The 20,322-nt window shown below is 45.2% G+C and overlaps 1 protein-coding gene and 1 non-coding gene across 3 annotated transcripts in view; one reads left to right on the top strand and one right to left on the bottom strand.

The window, feature by feature from the left end:
* LOC132372869 (chromatin remodeling regulator CECR2) overlaps window positions 1-20,322 on the top strand; it is a 152,498-nt gene that overhangs the window by 63,362 nt on the left and 68,814 nt on the right. The gene's annotated exons all lie outside the window — the stretch shown is intronic.
* LOC132373831 (small nucleolar RNA SNORD113/SNORD114 family) lies at window positions 19,645-19,714 on the bottom strand. Its single transcript, XR_009505492.1, has one exon. It is a non-coding gene; the product is annotated as a small nucleolar RNA SNORD113/SNORD114 family (small nucleolar RNA).

Below are 20,322 nucleotides of genomic sequence, written 5' to 3'. Positions count from 1 at the left end.
AAACTGTAAAACTCCTAGAAGAAAACAAGGAGTGTGCTCCTTGACATCAGTCTTGCAAATGCTCTTTTGGATTTGACACCAAGAGCAGAGGCAACAAAAGCAAAAATAAACAAGTGGGACTACATCAAACTAAAAATCCTCTGCTCAGCAAAGGAAACCCATCAACAAAAGGAGAAGGCAACCTGTGGAATGTGAGAAAGTACTTGCACACCACATATCCAATATGGGGTTGATAACCAAAATATATAAGGAACTCGTACAACTCAATAGCAAAACCTGAAACAACCCAATTAAAAAATGGGCAAAGGATCTGAACAGATAGTTTTCCAAAGACATACAAATGACCATTTTCGTGGTACATGAAGGTACTCAGCATCACTAATCATCAGGGAAATGCAAATCAAAACCACAATTAGGTGTCATCTCACACCTGTCAGAATGGCTGTTAACAAAAAGACAAATGGTAAGTGTTGGTGAGGATGTGGAGAAGAGAGAACCTTGTGCACTGTTGTTGGGAATGTAAACTGATACACTATGGAAAAGAGTTTGGAGGTTCCTCAAGAAATTAAAAATAGAACTCTACCATATGATCTAGAGGAAACGAAATCATTATCTTGAAGAGACATTTGTCCTCCTATGTTTATTGCAGCATTATTCATAATAGCTAAGGTATGGAAACAACCTAAGTGTCAGTCATTGGATGAATGGATCAAGAAGATGTGGTCCGTATATACATTCAGTTGAATATTATTCAGCCTTTAAAAAGAAGGAAGTCTTGCCGTTTGCAGCAACGTGGATGAAAACAGGGCATTATGCTGAGTGAAATAAGCCAGACACAGAAGGACAAATGTTGTATGATCTCACTTATATGTGGAATCTTAAAAAAATAATAACGATAAAGTAGAACTCCTAGAAACTGAGAGTTGAAAAGTGGTTGCTAAAGGTAGGGGAAATGGGGAGAGGTTGGTAAAAGGTTTAAACGTTCAATTGTAAGATGAGTAAGATCTGGGGATGGTGACTATAGTTGATATCACTGTATTGTATAATTGAGATTTTCTAGAGGGTAGAACTTAAATGTTCTCCCCCCATAAGAGGGTACGTAAATATGTGGGGTGACAGGTGTGTTAATGAGTCAATGGCAGGAATTCTTTCACAATGTCTGTGTATCTAATGATCACATTGCACACTTTAAATATCTTACCTTTTTGGTCAGTTATACCTCTAAAGCTGAAAATATTAGTTTTTAATGGAAAAAAAGTGATACATTAGCTTAATTTCTTAACATTGAAACAGTACAGGACTTCCCTGGTGGCACAGTGGTTAAGAATCCGCCTGCCAATGCAGGAGACACAGGTTCAAGCCCGGGTCCAGGAGGATCCCACATGCCGTGGAGCAACTAAGCCCGTGTGCCACAACTACTGAGCCCGCACTCTAGAGCCCGCGAGCAACAACTACTGAAGCCCGTGCGCCTACAGCCCGTGCTCCACAACAAGAGAAGCCACGGCAATGAGAAGCCCGTGCACCGCAATGAAGTGTAGCCCCCAGTCGCCGCAACCAGAGAAAGCCCACGCGCAGCAACAGAGACCCAACACAGCCAGAGGGAGGGAGGGAGGAAGGGAAGGAGGAAGAGAAAAGAAAAGGAAAAGAAAGAAATTTATTAAAAAAAAAAAAAAAAAGAGTAGAAAAGCCTGTGCAATGAAAAGATCTCCTCATTAGCTTCTGGTCATATGTATCTTTCCAAAAACAGTTTGTGCATATCTAACTATCCCCTGTGTGTATACATTTCCCTCTCCCTAGTAAGTTACTGCGTTAGTTTGATTTCCCCAACCTCTAATTGAATTTTATCCACTATGAAAAAGGTCATTTTCTACTGAAGTTTTGCCTACACCAAAATCCTCAGAGTCGTCTTAGGCTCCTGCTTCTCCTTTGCCCTCCACACTTTCTACCTACCAGCAGTTCTGTTGGTTTGACTCTGAGCATGGATCTCGAAACTCTCCCCTTCTGTTCGTCCCTTGTCCTGCTACTGCTCTAGTCCAACCACCATCATCTCATGTCTGGAGTTCCTTTCTAACCCATCTCTAATCCACATACCACCAGCAGATAGAGTAATAAACACATTCAGACCCTGTCATTTTCTTGCTTAAGAGCTTCCTGTTCATTGTCAAAGAAGATAGATTCTTCTTGTCTCAGTTTACAAGGCACCCTTCGTCCCATATTGCACTTCAGGTGCTGCTCCGCTCCTGCCTTGCAGAACCCCCTTCAGCTCCTCAGAGCTTTTCAGCTGTGGTTTTATTTGCCTGGAAACCTCTCGCTCGTGCCTTCTGTATGGCTGGCTGTTTCACACCCTTTAGGTCTCAGATTAAACGTTGTCTCAGCTAGACTTCTGTTCCGGTTATCCTCCTGCTACCCAGATTATTTCCAGTAAACACTGTATTAGGGATACAGCAGTGAAGGAAGTGCCTTCCCTTCAAGAGTGTGACATCGTGGCGCTCGGAGCCTGTCTTTGAGTAGCTCTGGAAGAAGGAAAGTTGGTGGTGCAAATGTCTGGAAATGATGGAGGATTTTGGTTTGAGGACACGAGCACCGGGCTCTGAGGCCAAGTGCAGCCTTGGCGTGTAGGGGACTAGTGTGAGCCCAGCGGGCTGGGGGGAGTCAAGGGGGAAGAGTAGGAGGGGGAGGCCTGAGGTTGTGGGAAGGCAGATTATCTAGGCCTTCTAAGCCATGACCTGAGTTTGAATTTTATTGATTGTGATGGCAGTCTTGGCATAGGGGGTCTTTTTTAAAGATCTCAGGCCTAAGAGGGAGAGGGGAAAGAAAACTGGGTGGTGAGGGTAGGTAGCAAGAATTGGTTAATGGTAGACATGGCAGGTTTCGTGGTTGGATTGGATGTGGGGTGTGAGAGAGGGGTTGAGGGTGAGAGTAAAGATTTTGTCCTGAGCATCTGAAGGAATGGAGGTAAAGTAACCTTTACTGAGATGGGGAGGAACACTTGTGGGGTGGGTGCTGTCTGTATTCAGGTTTTGGAAATGCTAAGTTTGAGATGTTTATTTTACATTGGTTACTGTATAGGAAGTTGAATATAGGGTGTGGAGTTCTAGGCTGGAAAGATAATTTTAGGAGCCTTCAGAGTATAGGGACTTCTGAAAGCCACGAGAAAGGATGAGAGGTCACTTGGGGGTGAGGGTGGGGAGGAGTGAGATAGAAGAAAAGAGATGACTCATCATGTCTTGTAAATTTTTTAAAAACTTAATTGTGATTATCTGTGTTCCCCACTAGCAGTAAGGGTTATGAAAGCAGAGAAGTCTTTCCATACATCATGTCAATTCCCTGTTTATGAAATAGAGTAGACACACAAATGTTTATTGACTGAATAAATGTAGAAATTTTCTTCCCTCCACCTCCATACAATACATTGTAGTACATTGTATGGATATACCATAATTTTGCCCCAACTGGTTCCTTTTTAGGTCTTTCCATGCCAGTCATAAAAATATGTGTGAGCATATTTATAGAAGTGGTGTGCATTTGAAAATTTAATAAATTTTACCAACTTACCTTTAAAAGAGTTTGTACCATTTATGAGACTGTTTGTTCCTTAAAATTTGGCCAATGCTATCTTACCAACATTGTCATTTAGAGTAGTTTATTGTTGCTTGCCAAATGGATGCATCAACCCTACATTCTTCTTTCTGTGTAAAGGATATGGAGATGACTGACATAAGAATGATAGTTTGATTTTAGAGACATTTTCTTGATATGAATCTAAATTTCGATAACATTTTTGGTCTGTGATGAAATATTCTGCACCTCAGAATTGTACAAGCTGAGCTCCTCCTCCAAGAGTCCTACCCGGAGTTCTCTAACTCAGGCTAATTCCTGTCTGGTGTTTGTGCCGGACGTCAGCCTGTTAGGTTGCCTCGGGAGGGCTCTTCCTTTTTCTTTCACCTTATTTGTCAAATGGGTCAGCTGCGATAATGGACGTAGAGAGTGCAGCGGGGTGCCTGCCACGTAGTGAGAGCTCAGCGTGAGTTAGCTAATGTTGCCGTCGGCTGTGAAACGCTATACTTTTCTTTTAATATTTTGCACCAATATGTGAAGGGCTTCGTGTTTGTTTATTTATTTGGCTGTGTCGGGTCTTAGTTGTGGTACACAGGATCTTCGTTGCAGCATGCGGGATCTTTTGCTGTGTGTGGTGAAGTGCTTCTTAATTGAAAAAAATAGAAAGTTTTATACTTTATACTGTAAGGAAAGGTCAGCTTTTGTTCTGTCTTCTTACCGTTAGGTAAGTAAGAATTTCAGCAATATTCATTGCTTCTTTTTAGTTTGAGGAATAAGAATGCTGACCCGTCTGGTCAACAAGCAATCCTGTGTAGTTTTTTTAGTTATTTGCTGGGAGGAGGCTACCTCTATCAATTACTGGGAGAGGACTGTTGAAACTGTCAATTATAAGTGACATTTAAAAATCACCCCCCTCCCCCAACTCCTTTTTTTTTTTTTTTTTTTTAAAGAAAGCCATCTGAATAGAGCGAAGCTGTTATTTGACCAGGGAGATAGAAATTTGGATGTTGTTGCTGCTTAGTATTAGTGGCCATCAGTAACTTCAACTGAGAAGAGTATGAAATAGGCAACCTCCCAGATGTCTCAGTGGTCCTTGTCCCCTCCCACTCCGAATCAGGCTGACCCTCGTGGCCTGTGGAACCCAGCGGGAGGGATGGTGTGTGAGGCTGGGGCAGAACAGCCTCAGCCTTGGTCTCTTGGGTCACGTGTCACGCAGTGCAAGGACGCTCCGGCAGCCCTGTAGAGACCCCTGTAGGAGGGACTGACTGGCTGACACCAGCACCTGTGTGCTCACTGTGTACATGAGCCCCTGTCCTTAGATGATGGAACCCCTAGCCAGCATCTGGTGACAGCTCACGAAAGCCCCGAGGCCAGACAGCTCCCAAGTTCCTGATTCAGAGTGGTGAGAGAGAACACGTTTGTTGTTATTTTAAGCCACTAAGTTTTGTGGTGATGTGGTTTGCAGCAGCAAGATGACTGGTCCAGAATGATTTGTGATAAGCCGCTTAGCCACATGTCCACACTGCAGGCCAGGGCTTAGCGTGTGGGGTGTCATGACGAACAGTTGAACTGAGACATTGATCCCGCAGCTGAGCAGGGAAAGACAGGTCTGTTAGTTCCTGAGAAGGCTGTACAAGTTTGTGTTAGTATCTTCTAAGTGCGACACAGTGAGAAAAAGCCTAGACCTGTCGTTTACCAACAGCTGCAAAACCTGCACGACTTTAACATGAAGCCCAGCACTGAGCATCGCCAGCTTTTACTCCCGGCACCTGAGCTCCGGCAACCTTCCTTCACCGGATGTGCACACACAGATTCTTCAGCTTTCTCCGTCCCTACTACATGCACATCTTCCTGACCCACTTTCATTTTCATGGTCCGTTATAGTTCCTCTCTTGCATAAGACTGATGTGTAACAGCGTGCAACGGGTGTGAACTTTGCGTCTTAAAGGCGCACGTGCTCCTTACCTCAATTCCCCTGGGCAGGAGCTGCGCACCGCTCAGCCGCGGCCAGGCCTGGTGGGGACTCCGGTGGCCTCGGAAGGCTCAGCTGCAGAAGTGGGGGGATCTGCTGCCACGATCGCCTGCCGTGTGGATGGGAAGCCACCCCTCAATTCCTTGCCACAGGAGCCCTCCACGCGGCCGCTTGCTTCCTCTGAGCCAGCTCGGGATGCACCGACACTGTGCATCACCTTGGCGTCATCCCGTGACCCTTGCTGTCTTGTGGGGTCAGAAACAAGCCACAGATGCTCGCCTTGGAGGAGGGGAGATGGCGTGGGGCTGGAGGACGAGGAGGCAGGGGTTCTCTGGGAGGAATACCAGGGCTGGCCACCACCACTGCTGTCCTTCCTCTGACACTTCCAGCCCGTCCTGGTTAATTCCAGCTCTTCCTTCTCCTTAGCTGCAGGGCCTGCACAGAACCAGATGTGATGGCAGATACACAGTGGTGCTGCCTCTTGGTTGCAGCTCTTCAGATTCTTAAACTTCTTCATGACTGACACCATTGTGCACCCTCCACCATTTTTGGAAGTTCAGCGCGGGAGACCTGGCTATTATGTGGGCTTTCCAAATATGCAGCCTTAGGCACCTCCTTGGCAAGGAGCGGCCCAGCCTCTCAGCTCCTTGAGCAGAGCCCGTGCCTTCGCAAGGTGTCTGTACGAAGGGCCACTAAGTGTGTGCCCTGCAGGTGTTTCTCAGGCACAAGTAACCTAAACAAATGGGAGACAAATTTCCCCCAAACAAAAAAGCCTCCACCACTAGGACCCCTTTATGGCCTCCACGTAGCACAGGCGCATCGAAGGCCTGTGGTCTGAGTGCCACCCGACACCGCACCTTGCGGGCTGCTCCTTAGCGGTGCCTCCGGGGGCTGCGGCCCCACCCCTCCTCTCTGCTGAGCTCTGTTCAGTCCAGACCTCTCTGCACTGAAGAGTGATCCTCCGCTGAGCCACAGATGATGCCCTCACAACACAGTTTTTTATTGGACTCATTTATTCTTTTTATTTATTTATATTTATAAATATTTGTTTTATTCTTTTATGCATTTTTATGCTTTTATAATCCAATAGTTTATTTTGTTACGCAAGTTGTTCCAGCTTTGGCCATTGGGAACTGTATCATTTGGCTATGGGGCTTTTTTAAAATTTTTAATTATTTATTTATTTTTGGCTGTGTTGAGTCTTCGTTGCTGTACACGGACTTTCTCTAGTTGCAGTGAGCAGGGTCTACTCTTTGTTGCGGTGCGCGGGCTTCTCATTGTGGTGGCTTCTCTTGTTGCGGAGCACAGGCTCTGGGTGCGCGGGCTTCAGTAGTTGTGGCTCGTGGGCTCTAGAGCGCGCGCTCAGTAGTGTGGCACATGGGCTTAGTTGCTCCACGGCATGTGGGATCTTCCCGGACCAGGGCTCGAACCCATGTCCCCTGCATTGGCAGGTGGATTCTTAACCACTGCGCCACCAGGGAAGCCCTATGGGGTGGCTTTGTTTTGTTTTGTTTTTGAGTGCTTCCTTACTTTCAGACACCAAAAGGTCCTCCATTTTCTACATTTCCAACCCCTATCCTAGAATCTGCCATTTCTCCAAGGAGCTCAGGTTCCTTTTTATTGGAGAACGGTATTGAAAACTGAGATTTGGATGCTAGGTGTGCACTTTGCTATTGGGTTTTTTTTGCTTCTGGGCCCTCTCAGCTGATAGGGCAAGGAGACGTATGTGTGTGTACGAAGGTGTATAAATGTTTCTGTATTAACCGTCGCTATGTAAGACTAATCATGAGTTCATACTGAGGTCTCCCAGGCCACTTGCTTTGTGGTCCATCCTCGCTTCTCTGTGAGCTCCCCGTGCAGCTGCAGCAGAGAGAGAAGCCGGCTCCCACATCTGCCATCCACCAGGTGACTGTCCAGTTCAGTGCCGGGTCCAGCAGTGTCAGGCTTGTTATGACACATATCCCCATGGGAAACAGCTTTACCAACTAGAGTACAGTGCTTCTGGGCAGTGCTGCTTGTAACCTCACAGATTCTGCTCATTTCCAAAGTTACTTAGGTCCGCACTTGTTTACTACAGGGACTGACCCTCTTCCTCCAGCCAAGAAGGCGATGTGGTGTTCCTCGGTATCCCGTCACCTATGACATCTGTCTGTTTGCACTTGTAACTTGGAGTCTCATTTTGGACCTTGAAAGGGGTCCTGATTTAGGGGCTCAGTTTTCTTGCCGCTCTCATTGAAGTGTGAGGCTTGCAGTTGACATGTCTGGAGAGAGACGGTCTTGGATGTTACGGAGTGTCTCTGTCTCTGTCATTTGTCGGCTGCTCTGAGGGTCTCAGTTTGTGTCCTGATAGTTGAGCTACATCCTGTATTTCATATCACATGTTTCTTTTTGGGGGAGAAAATTCTCTCACGTTTGCACCAAATACCGTCTTTTCCTGCCTAGGACATCACCCCTCTGGGTCTCTTCTGGTGTTAGCAGTCTTCCATCTCCACTCAAACCAGCAGGCAGTGGTTGACAGGTTTGGTTTAATTTTCCTTGGCCCTTTGTCGTGTCCTGGAGACCTGTTTGGGGAAGGCTGCCCTCCTCCTGGTTGTGGGTGCTCCCCTCATTCCCAACATCAAGGAAACAAGGTCTTCCCCGCTGGCATGTAACCTAGCTGCCGTGCTGGTGGCCCTTGGTATTTGTTAGCAGAAGCAGAAAATTGCATTTATGCAGAAGTCTTAGTTAATCCTACAGGAGGAGCGTGTCTCTCCTTCTGCAGTGGTTCAGAGTTTATTCTTTTCCTTCAGTGCAACTTGTTTTGTTGGACAACTTACTGACATTAGTTTTGACTCCCACCAATGTCAGTAAGTTGTCCAGCAAAACAAGTATTTCCTTGATTCTCGTTTAAATAATCTGTCAGTTGAGATGTTACTTTTCAAGCCCCTTTTCCTTTTCAAACATTCATAGTTGATGGCGCCACAGGCAGAAAAAGAAACACAGCACAGCCCCTGTCCTCCACCCCCTCCACACTTGCACTGTGGGCTTAGGGCTCTCGTGACTGTCATCGTCCAGGTGAAAGCAATTAGCAGAAGTCCTTCGTTCGGCGAGCTCGCAGGCCACCTCTGAGCACCACAGGAAATCCACCTTCCCCCTGAGGCCTTGGGCCCCTGCGATGGGATGGGTGGGCGTGAAGGCAGGACCTTTATTCTAACAGAAGAAACAAACAGGAGTAAAGATTGGGAAGTACCTGTTATTTTTGAAAAATACAGCTGGTTAGTTCTCCACAAGATGTCTATTTAATGGAGAGAATATTGAAAGGGTCAGTTGAGGTCTTTGGATGGCAAACTCAGGGGTTGGAGTGTGTCTCAGTTTGGTGAGTTGCGGGAGTTTGGGAGGCTTCTGAACAAGCAATGTGACAATAATTGAGTTTGAGCACCTCTCACAGGGCAGCGGAGGAGATGGTCTGTGTTGGAAGTGGGAGATGGGCTCGGAAGTGCGGGGAGAAGTGCCGCAGCCGTGGGGGCTGGGAGGGTGCCCCCCGCCCAGGACACCAGGACACCCAACACTGCGCTGACCCCAGAAGGGCTCCTGTAGAGCCTGTGAGCTTAATTTAACCTCAGACCAACCCCTGTGACTGCTGTATTAGTGAATCCTTCCAGATTAAATTTTTGGAGGGAAAAGTTTTCACAGATGTAGGTAATTGTTAAATGACTTCAGACCAAACTTCCGAGTGGTCATAAAATGTTTCAGATGCTTTATATTCATAATATGCTTCTCAATATTCATATTTTAAATTATCCCTTATAATAGCTAGAATTTAGGGCTTACTATGTGTGATACAGTCTTACTGTGATACACTGTTAAGTTTAGGATCTTGGCTTATGGATGCTGGCTAACTTTCAAAAAACATTTACTAAATACTCACTGGGCATTTCAGGGAAACAGCCACAAGCAAAAACCAGGAAGCTTCTCAAGGGATTTGCATAGTAACAGTGGAAGAAAGAAAATAAACAAACATATAATAAATAGGTGATCAGTTAATTAGAAAAATAAAGCACAGTAGGTGGATTGGGGAATGATGGGGAAGCCATGCAGATGCAAGAAGGGGGGCCCTGACAGGAACGCTGCGGGTCCCCGAGAAGTGGGCAGGAGGCTGGCTCATGCGGGCTGGGGTCAGAGGGCTGAGGGTCAGTAGGACTTGAGCCCGTTGATGTGCACGGACAGGGGTCCAGTTGTGAGGCCCTGAGGGAGTCAATGCTGAGACAGTGGCTGGAGGAGAAGGCATTGAGGACACAGGGCGGTTTCTGAATCCACTTAGAAGGGAGAGTCAGCAGGGCAGGTTGCTGGGTTAGTTGTGAAATGAGCGAAGGGTCAAGGGTGACTGAAAAGCTTTCTGCTGGAGCAGTGGGACAAAGCTGCCATTTGGAGACGGGCGGCCAGAGGGGAAGCAGGTCCGAGGCCGTGGGACCGGGAGTTCAGGCTCCTTGTGCTGGGTTTGCTCTGTCTGCTGGGATTCTGAGGAAGGGAACAGAGTATGAATGGCTGGAGGGGCTCAGCAGGATGGTGGGTGTGGCCTGCAGAGGACAGGGGAGGGTGGAGGTGGAGGGGAAGCTGGCAGAGATGGGAAAGGAAGGGAATTGGCCTGGAGGAGGAAGGGTGTCTGAGTGGAGGAAAGAATGGACTAATTTACATGCTCTTTTCAGCCCAGGCCTTAGATGTGACTCCGATGCTGGTCAGAATGAGAGTGCATTTGCATCACTGATATTGGCCAGATTGTTTTTAACCACCCCTGAGGTTCAGTCATTTTAGTGCAGTTTCACTGTACATGAGCTGATTCATTTCAGTTCGAGGCAGGTAATTAATCTTTTTTTTTTTTATATTAGTTGTTTTTTGTTTGTTTGTTTTTTTATACTGCAGGTTCTTATTAGTCATCGATTTTATACACATCAGTGTGTACATGTCAATCCCAATCGCCCAATTCAGCACACCACCATCCCCACCCCACCGCGGTTTTCCCTACTTGGTGTCCATACGTTTCTTCTCTACATCAGTATCTCAACTTCTGCCCTGCAAACCAGTTCATCTGTACCATTTTTCTAGGTTCCCCATACATGTGTTAATATACGATATTTGTTTTTCTCTTTCTGACTTACTTCACTCTGTATGACAGCCTCTAGATCCATCCACGTCTCAACAAATGACTCAATTTTGTTCCTTTTTATGGCTGAGTAATATTCCATTGTATATATGTACCACAACTTCTTTATCCATTCGTCTGTCGATGGGCATTTAGGTTGCTTCCATGACCTGGCTGTTGTAAATAGTGCTGCAATGAGCATTGGGGTGCATGTGTCTTTTTGAATTATGGATTTCTCTGGGTATATGCCCAGTAGTGGGATTGCTGGATCATATGGTAATTCTATTTTTATTTTTTTAAGGAACCTCCATACTGTTCTCCATAGTGGCTGTATCAATTTACATTCCCACCAACAGTGCAGGAGGGTTCCCTTTTCTCCACACCCTCTCCAGCATTTGTTGTTTGTAGATTTTCTGATGATGCCCATTCTAACTGGTGTGAGGTGATAACCTCATTGTAGTTTTGATTTGCATTTCTCTAGTAATTAGTGATGTTGAGCAGCTTTTCATGTGCTCCTTGGCCGTCTGTATGTCTTCTTTGGAGAAATGTCTATTTAAGTCTTCTGCCCATTTTTGGATTGAGTTGTTTGTTTCTTTAATATTGAGCTGCATGAGCTGTTTATCTATTTTGGAGATTAATCCTTTGTCCGTTGATTCGTTTGCAAATATTTTCTCCCATTGTGAGGGTTGTCTTTTCGTCTTGTTTATGGTTTCCTTTGCTGTGCAAAAGCTTTGAGGTTTCATTAGGTCCCATTTGTTTATTTTTGTTTTTATTTCCATTACTCTAGGAGGTGGATCAAAAAAGATCTTGCTGTGATTTATGTCAAAGAGTGTTCTTCCTATGTTTTCCTCTAAGAGTTTTATAGTGTCCGGTCTTACATTTAGGTCTCGAATCCATTTTGAGTTTATTTTTGTGTGTGGTGTTAGGGAGTGTTCTAATTTCATTCTTTTACATGTAGCTGTCCATTTTTCCCAGCATCACTTATTGAAGAGACTGTCTTTTCTCCATTGTATATATTTGCCTCCTTTGTCATAGATTAGTTGACCATAGGTGCGTGGGTTTATCTCTGGGCTTTTTATCCTGTTCCATTGATCTATGTTTCTGTTTTTGTGCCAGTACCATATTGTCTTGATTACTGTAGCTTTGTAGTATAGTCTTAAGTCAGGGAGTCTGATTCCTCCAGCTCAGTTTTTTTCCCTCAGGACTGCTTTAGCTATTCCGGGTCTTCTGTGTCTCCATACAAATTTTAAGATGATTTGTTCTAGTTCCGTAAAAAATGCCATTGGTAATTTGATAGGGATCGCATTGAATCTGTAGATTGCTTTGGGTAGTATAGTCATTTTCACAGTATTGATTCTTCCAATCCAAGAACATGGTATATCTCTCCATCTGTTGGTATCATCTTTAATTTCTTTCATCAGTGTCTTATAGTTTTCTGCATACAGGTCTTTTGTCTCCCTAGGTAGGTTTATTCCTAGGTATTTTATTCTTTTTGTTGCAATGGTAAATGGGAGTGTTTCCATAATTTCTGTTTCAGATTTTTCATCATTAGTGTATAGGAATGCAAGAGATTTCTGTGCATTAATTTTGTATCCTGCAGCTTTACCAAATTCATTGATTAGCTCTAGTAGTTTTCTGGTGGCATCTTTAGGATTCTCTATGTATAGTATCATGTCACCTGCAAACAGTGACAGTTTTACTTCTTCTTTTCCAATTTGTATCGCTTTTATTTCTTTTTCTTCTCTGATTGCCATGGCTAGGACTTCCAAAACTGTGTTGAATAATAGTGGCGAGAGTGGACATCCTTGTCTCGTTCCTGATCTTAGAGGAAATGCTTTCAGTTTTTCACCATTGAGAATGATGTTTGCTGTGGGTTTGTCGTATATGGCCTTTATTATGTTGAGGTAGGTTCCCTCTATGCCCACTTTCTGGAGAGTTTTTATCATAAATGGGTGTTGAATTTTGTCAGAAGCTTTTTCTGCATCTATTGAGATGATCATATGATTTTTATTCTTCAATTTGTTAATATGGTGTATCACATTGATTGATTTGCATATATTGAAGAATCCTTGCATCCCTGAGATAAATCCCACTTGATCGTGGTGTATGATCCTTTTAATGTGTTGTTGGATTCTGTTTGCTAGTATTTTGTTGAGGATTTTTGCATCTATATTCATCAGTGATATTGGTCTGTAATTTTCTTTTTTTGTAGTATGTTTGTCTGGTTTTCGTATCAGGGTGATGGTGGCCTCATAGAATGAGTTTGGGAATGTTCCTTCCTCTGCAATTTTTTGGAAGAGTTTGAGAAGGATGGGTGTTAGCTCTTCTATAAATGTTTGATGGAATTCATCTGTGAAGCCATCTGGTCCTGGACTTTTGTTTGTTGGAAGATTTTTAATCACAGTTTCATTTTCATTACTTGTGATTGGTCTGTTCATATTTTCTATTTCTTCCTGGTTCAGTCTTGGAAGGTTATACCTTTCTAAGAATTTGTCCATTTCTTCCAGTTTGTCCATTTTATTGGCATAGAGTTGCTTGTAGTAGTCTGTTAGGATGCTTTGTATTTCTGCGGTGTCTGTTGTAACTTCTCCTTTTTCATTCTAATTTTATTGATTTGAGTCCTCTCCCTCTTTTTCTTGATGAGTCTGGCTAATGGTTTATCAATTTTGTTTATCTTCTCAAAGAACCAGCTTTTAGTTTTATTGATCTTTGCTGTTGTTTTCTTTGTTTCTATTTCATTAATTTCTGCTCTGATCTTTATGATTTCTTTCCTTCTGCTAACTTTGGGTTTTGTTTGTTCTTCTTTCTCTAGTTCCTTTAGGTGTAAGGTTAGATTGTTTACTTGAGATTTTTCTTGTTTCTTGAGGTAGGCTTGTATAGCTATAAACTTCCCTCTTAGAACTGCTTTTGCTGCATCCCATGGGTTTTGGATCGTCGTGTTTTCATTGTCATTAGTCTCTAGGTGTTTTTTGATTTCCTCTTTGATTTCTTCAGCGATCTCTTGGTTATTTAGTAACGTATTGTTTAGCCTCCATGTGTTTGTGTTTTTTACGTTTTTTCCCCTGTAATTCATTTCTAATCTCATAGCTTTGTGGTCAGAAAAGATGTTTGATATGATTTCAATTTTCTTAAATTTACTGGGGCTTGATTTGTGACCCAAGATGTGATCTATCCTGGAGAATGTTCTGTGCGCACTTGAGAAAAAAATGTAATCTGTTTTTGGATGGAATGTCCTATAAATATCAATTAAATCTACCTGGTCTATTGTGTCTTTTAAAGCTTGTGTTTCCTTATTTATTTTCATTTTGGATCTGTCCATTGGTGTAAGTGAGGTGTTAAAGTCCCCCACTATTACTGTGTTACTGTCGATTTCCTCTTTTATAGCTGTTAGCAGTTGCCTTATGTAATGAGGTGCTCCTATGTTGGGTGCATATGTATTTATAATTGTTATATCTTCTTCTTGGATTGATCCCTTGATCATTATGTAGTGTCCTTCCTTGTCTCTTGTAACATTCTTTATTTTAAAGTCTATTTTATCTGATATGAGTATAGCTACTCCAGCTTTCTTTTGATTTCCATTTGCATGGAATATCTTTTTCCATCCCCTCACTTTCAGTCTGTATGTATCCCTAGGTCTGAAGTGGGTCTCTTGTAGACAGCATATATATGGGTCTTGTTTTTGTATCCATTCAGCAAGCCTGTGTCTTTTGGTTGGAGCATTTAATCCATTCACATTTAAGGTAATTATCGATATGTATGTTCCTATGACCATTTTCTTAATTGTTTTGGGTTTGTTTTTGTAGGTCCTATTCTTCTCTTGTGTTTCCCACTTAGAGAAGTTCCTTTAGCATTTGTTGTAGAGCTGGTTTGGTGGTGCTGAATTCTCTTAGCTTTTGCTTGTCTGTAAAGCTTTTGATTTCTCCATCGAATCTGAATGAGATCCTTGCCGGGTAGAGTAATCTTGGTTGTAGGTTCTTCCCTTTCATCACTTTAAGTATATCATGCCGCTCCCTTCTGGCTTGTAGAGTTTCTGCTGAGAAATCAGCTGTTAACCTTATGGGAGTTCCTTTGTATGTTATTTGTCGTTTTTCCCTTGTTGCTTTCAATAATTTTTCTTTGTCTTTAATTTTTGCCAATTTGATTACTATGTGTCTCGGCGTGTTTCTTCTTGGGTTTATCCTATATGGGACTCGCTTCGCTTCCTGGACTTGGGTGACTATTTCCTTTCCCATGTTAGGGATGTTTTCGACTATAATCTCTTGAAATATTTTCTCGGGTCCTTTCTCTCTCTCTTCTCCTTCTGGGACCCCTGTAATGCGGATGTTGTTGCGTTTAATGTTGTCCCAGAGGTCTCTTAGGCTGTCTTCATTTCTTTTCATTCTTTTTTCTTTAGTCTGTTCCACAGCAGTGAATTCCATCATTCTGTCTTCCAGGTCACTTATCCGTTCTTCTGCCACAGTTATTCTACTATTGATTCCTTCTAGTGTAGTTTTCATTTCAGTTATTGTATTGTTCATCTCTGTTTGTTTGTTCTTTAATTCTTCTAGGTCTTTGTTAAACATTTCTTGCATCTTCTCGATCTTTGCCTCCAATCTTTTTCTGAGGTCCTGGATCATCTTCACTATCATTATTCTGAATTCTTTTTCTGGAAGGTTGCCTATCTCCACTTCATTTAGTTGTTTTTCTGGGGTTTTATCTTGTTCCTTCATCGGGTACATAGCCCTCTGCCTTTTCATCTTGTCTATCTTTCTGTGAATGTGGTTTTTGTTCCACAGGCTGCAGGATTGTAGTTCTTCTTGCTTCTGCTGTCTGCCCTCTGGTGGGTGAGGCTGTCTAAGAGGCTTGATGGGAGGGACTGGTGATGGGTAGAGCTTACTGTTGCTCTGGTGGGCAGAGCTCAGTAAAACTTTAATCCACTTGACTGTTGATGGGTGGGGCTCGGTTCCCTCCCTGTTGGTTGTTTGGCCTGAGGCAACCCAACACTGGAGCCTACCTGGGCTCTTTGGAGGAGCTCATGACAGACTCTGGGAGGGCTCACGCCAAGGAGTACTTCCCAGAACTTCTGCTGCCAGTGTCCTTGTCCCCACGGTGAGCCACAGCCACCCCCTGCCTCTACAGGAGACCCTCCAACAGGAGCAGGTAGGTCTGGTTCATTCTCTCCTGGGGTCACTGCTCCTTCCCCTGGGTCCCGATGCGCACCCTACTTTGTGCCCTCCAAGAGTGGAGTCTCTGTTTCCCCCAGTCCTGTCGAAGTCCTGCAATCAATTCCCACTAGGCTTCAAAGTCTGATTCTCTAGGAATTCCTCCTCCCGTTGCCGGACCCCCAGGTTGGGAAGCCTGACATGGGGCTCAGAACCTTCACTCCAGTGGGTGGACTTATGTGGTATAAGTGTTCTACAGTCTGTGAGTCACCCACCCAGCAGTTAATGGGATTTGATTTTACCGTGATTGCGCCCTTTCTACCGTCTCATTGCAGCTTCTCCTTTGTCTTTGGATGTGGGGTATCTTTTTTGGTGAGTTCCAGTGTCTTCCTGTCGATGATTGTCCAGCAGCTAGTTGTGATTCTGGTGTTCTCGCAAGAGGGAGTGAGAGCACGTCCTTCTACTCTGCCATCTTAGTTCCTCCTCTATCAGTAATTAATCTTGTTGCTTAAGGACAGCTGATGAAATTTGACTAGTAAGAGAGTTTTAATGGTGTCCACCTCCTTTCTTTTTACACCCGATTGGTACGCTGTGGGAGAAGCTACCTGGCCAGCAGGTCTGCTCTGTGTTCCTGAAGAGGAGAGCCTGCTCTGGGTGCCTCTTCATCACGGCCCCATGTCAGTTAATTTTGTCAGCTGTCAACGTTTGTCTAATGCTCATTACGCATTTGAGGAATAGAAGTCTCATTGGATGTATGAACCAGTGCTGTCCAACATTTGTCTGTCTGTTTTCTATTGTGTTTGGTGTCCTGGCGTGCCCTGGTGCTCCCAGGCGCTCGCACACACACGTGTCACCAGAGAGCAGCAGTAGTCACCAAGCACATGGATTAGTGTGTCTTGGTTTTGTCCTTTTCTTGCCCGTAGTCTTCTTTTTCAGTTTCAGTTAAAAAAAATCTTTCGAAACAACAACAAGCAACAACGATGAAAACAAACAAAACAATCACAGTAAACCCGACTCTCTAGGAAGCTGCGCTGCGTCCTTGCGCCGTGGGGCCCGAGGGGCACAGTCTCTGTGATGAAGTCCAGACACCGACCTGGGTCTGAGGCTTGTAGGGGCCGCAGGGCCCTGCTCATCCAGCACTAGCTTTGTGGACGTGTTGAGAAGCTTCCATCTCTTCAGTGTTCAGGAATTATTTGTGTATCATGGGGCCTTTCTTGTGGGAGAAGTTCCATGAAAGTTCTGAGCCTTTTCTAAAATTTCTGGAGCCAGTTTTTGTAATTGATACCTTTTTAGAAAATCATGTTCTTGTAGGTTTACACATTTATTGCTTTGATTAGTATTTTCCAGTTAATCTAATATTCTAGGGTAGCAGTCCTATCCGAGGGGAGCTATGTGGTTTCTTTGCTGTTGTTCCCCAGCATCACAGCCAGGGACAGCCATGTCGTGGGCTGCCGAGAGGAAGGTGTGTCTGCCGCGAAGCCGCGGGGCAGAGCTGCCGGCCACGGGCAGGGCGTTGGGGTAGCACTTCCGGGATCCTCAGCGGTAACCCGCTTGGGCTGATGTATACCTCACGGTTAGAATTGGCCCGGGCAGCCTTGGGGATTAAATTAATTTATATCAAGTTAGAAAGCATCAGCTGCCAGAGTCAGGGAGGTCTTCTGGAGGCTGAGCCCGCTCTCCAGGCGGTGTCTCATGGAGAGCAGCTGGGATGGTCCTCGGAGGGCCTGCTGTGCATCTCCTTTGTGTGAGCGCAGTTCTGGGGCCCACACAGAAGCCCCCGTCTTTGACTGTGACCCCCACTGCATTGCGATTGGTTCCTGTGCAGGTGAGAAAGATTTGTAACCTTCTGAAATCAAATACAGCACATATGGTTGTTTTCCTTAGGCCTTTTCCCCTCCTTAGGTACACTCAGCGGGATCTTTGTGCCTGGAGGGTGCAGCTCTGTGATCTTCATCCTTCCTTGGAAGTTGAAGGAAAGAAAGTTGTTCTCTCTTTACCACCTTCTTTTGCAAAAGATTAAAGAAGACGTGTACGGGGCTCAGGAGCAGATCAAACAGTAGGAAGTCCCTGCAGTGACATTTGAGAACAGGTGTAGGTGGTGGCCGTGCGTGGAAGGAGTTAGTTGTGTTCCCTGTGCTGTACTTGGCTGTCTCTTCTGGACGTTCTCCCTGTTTGTGGCGAAGAGTTTCCAGGACATAGGCTAAGGGCCCCCCTTCCCTCCCTGGCTCACCCTGGGGTTCTTTTTCCAGCAGCCACCGCCAGGTCCCGAGGGCAGGGCCGTGTGCCGGTGCTGAACAGGCCCGTCCCTAATGAGCTGCGCCGCCAGCTGCACAGAGGGCGAGCCCTGTTCTCCCTCCGGCCCCTCTGAAGAGCGGGAGCCCAGGAGCCCTTCTCATGTCCCTTCTCGGCTGATTTGCTGATCACCACCACCCCACCCCACCCCACCCCCCGCCCTCGCCCCAGAGCATCTTGGCAAAGTTCAGATTTCTGTGCTCACAGCTCAGTGCCCACAGTGAAAAGGAAAGACAAAAGGGGAGGAGGAAAGTGGGGGTGGGGCGCTTGAAGGGTGTTTATTTCTTGTTGCCTAAGCCTCAGGCTCCCGGCTGAAGGCGTATGTGGTAAAGCTTTGAGTAACTGGATTTGGAGATAGTTTTATTGGCACATGCACACAGGCCATGTATTAAGAGTTTGAATTTCTGTTGTTCAGAAACCTGAATTTTGAAAAGACCGCTTTCTATCTCTTCAGTCTGCTTTTTTCTACACACCACCACTTAAGGAAGATGAGATAATTGCTGTGCTCACATGCTATAGAGTGTTTGCTGTGTGCCAGGCTGGTCTGGCTTTGCCTCATTTAAATCATCACAACAACCCCTGCACAGGGAAACTTTTAATGTGATAAAGTTTTTTTTTCCTATAATAAATTGTGGTAAAAGACACAGAATTTACCATCGTTTTACGTGCACCATTCAGGAGTGTTAAGTATATTCACATTGTTCTGAATTGGCTCCAAAACGTTTTCACCTTGCAAATCTGAAACTCTTATCCATTGAAGTGAAAACATTTTAACCGATAAGCCGGCACTTTTTTTTGTTCAGCAGGATTGAAATTGCTCTCCTGTTTCTCCTCTGCTGTCTCTCTGTAACATCAGGCCCAGGGCCGTGAGTGCCAAGGCTGCGCCCGGTGCCCTGGTCACCATGTGGCAGCTGCGGGGAAGGACAGCTGGCTGTCCAGAGGCAGTGCCTTCTTCCTCGGACTGTCCACCAGTTGTGTGGGTGAAGCCCTGCTGAGCCAGAGGCAAGAGTGCACCTCACAAGTTACCAGGGGCCTGCGTCTATTGTGGTTTGTTTTCTAGGTAGCTTCTGATTTATGAAGCATAATATCATAGAAATTCGTGTGAAAAGCAATTGTATATTTTGTGAGTTACTGTTGGTGAGTCACCGTATCCCATGGGTGAAATGGGAGGCAGGGGGTGGGATTGCATTCATAATATCAGAGCTCCTCTCAGTACTCATTTGAGAGACGTTTCAAGCCTGTCCGGTTCCCCTTGGAAGAGCTGATTCAGCATCCCTGGTGCACAGCCTCGTATTTAACCGCCTTCCCAGTGGCTACCTAGATTATGGTTGTGCCAGAAAGGCAAGGCCAGGTTCACTGGGGACAGGTTTTCACCAGTGCCATTTAGACTCTCCGCCAGAGTTGGATAGAACAGATCATTTCATAATTTTTTCAAATGTAGGTAGGGGTGTTAGTCTTCACTTTCTGCTGATAATGCTAAGAAAACAGTGGTTGAATCACCGATGAAGCCTGGGTTCTGAGGCCAGCAGAAAATGCAGTGCAACAGCTTTTTCTTTCCTTTTTTAAACCTCAGATTCACAGATTGTATTAATCATAATTCTTGGTTCATGACACATTCCCATCATTGGTTTGTGGATGTTTTCCTTCCGGTTCTGGTGTCACTAATTCTGGCTAATCTATTGAACGAGGTGGCCTGGGACTTTGTGCTTCAAGGGTCCAGCCTCTTCTCTCACTGCGGTTTCCTTTGGGGTCTTGCCCAGTGTGACTGGGCTTCAGTAGGAGCCCAAATCTTCCCTTGCTCTGTTCCTGTTGGGCTCTGGATGTGCGTGTCTCCCCTCTTGCTGTCTGTCTCGTTCAGCTAAGTCCCTCAGAGTCTCCGCTTGGCTGTTGCTCGAGCTGCAGTGGCCTCATCTCCACCCTCTGCTGCAGCAGCTGTGAGGGTGCAACAGCACCCTCTCCACGGAGGGCCCCACCTCGGGTGTTGGGCCCCAGGAGCAGCGCCCTTCCCTCCCACAGCACTGGTTCTGTGCCCAGAGGTGCTGTGTCCCGTCTCCTCCCCCCGCTGACCCCAGCTCCCCATGGCTCAGGAAGTGCTGGGTGCCCCGGAAATGTTTGTTGAATAAATGAATTCTGACCAAATATAGTTCAAATCCTTGTTATGTTTGGTCGGTAGAATGTAGAAAAGAGCTCTGCCCAAAGGAATTAGTAAGCTAATAGAAGGATAAGAGCCACTGTAATAA

This window comes from Balaenoptera ricei, chromosome 10, assembly GCF_028023285.1.
Source record: "Balaenoptera ricei isolate mBalRic1 chromosome 10, mBalRic1.hap2, whole genome shotgun sequence".
Lineage (NCBI taxonomy): Eukaryota > Metazoa > Chordata > Mammalia > Artiodactyla > Balaenopteridae > Balaenoptera > Balaenoptera ricei.
Note: the sequence above shows the minus strand (reverse complement) of the source record. Positions and strands in the feature narration are given on the sequence as shown.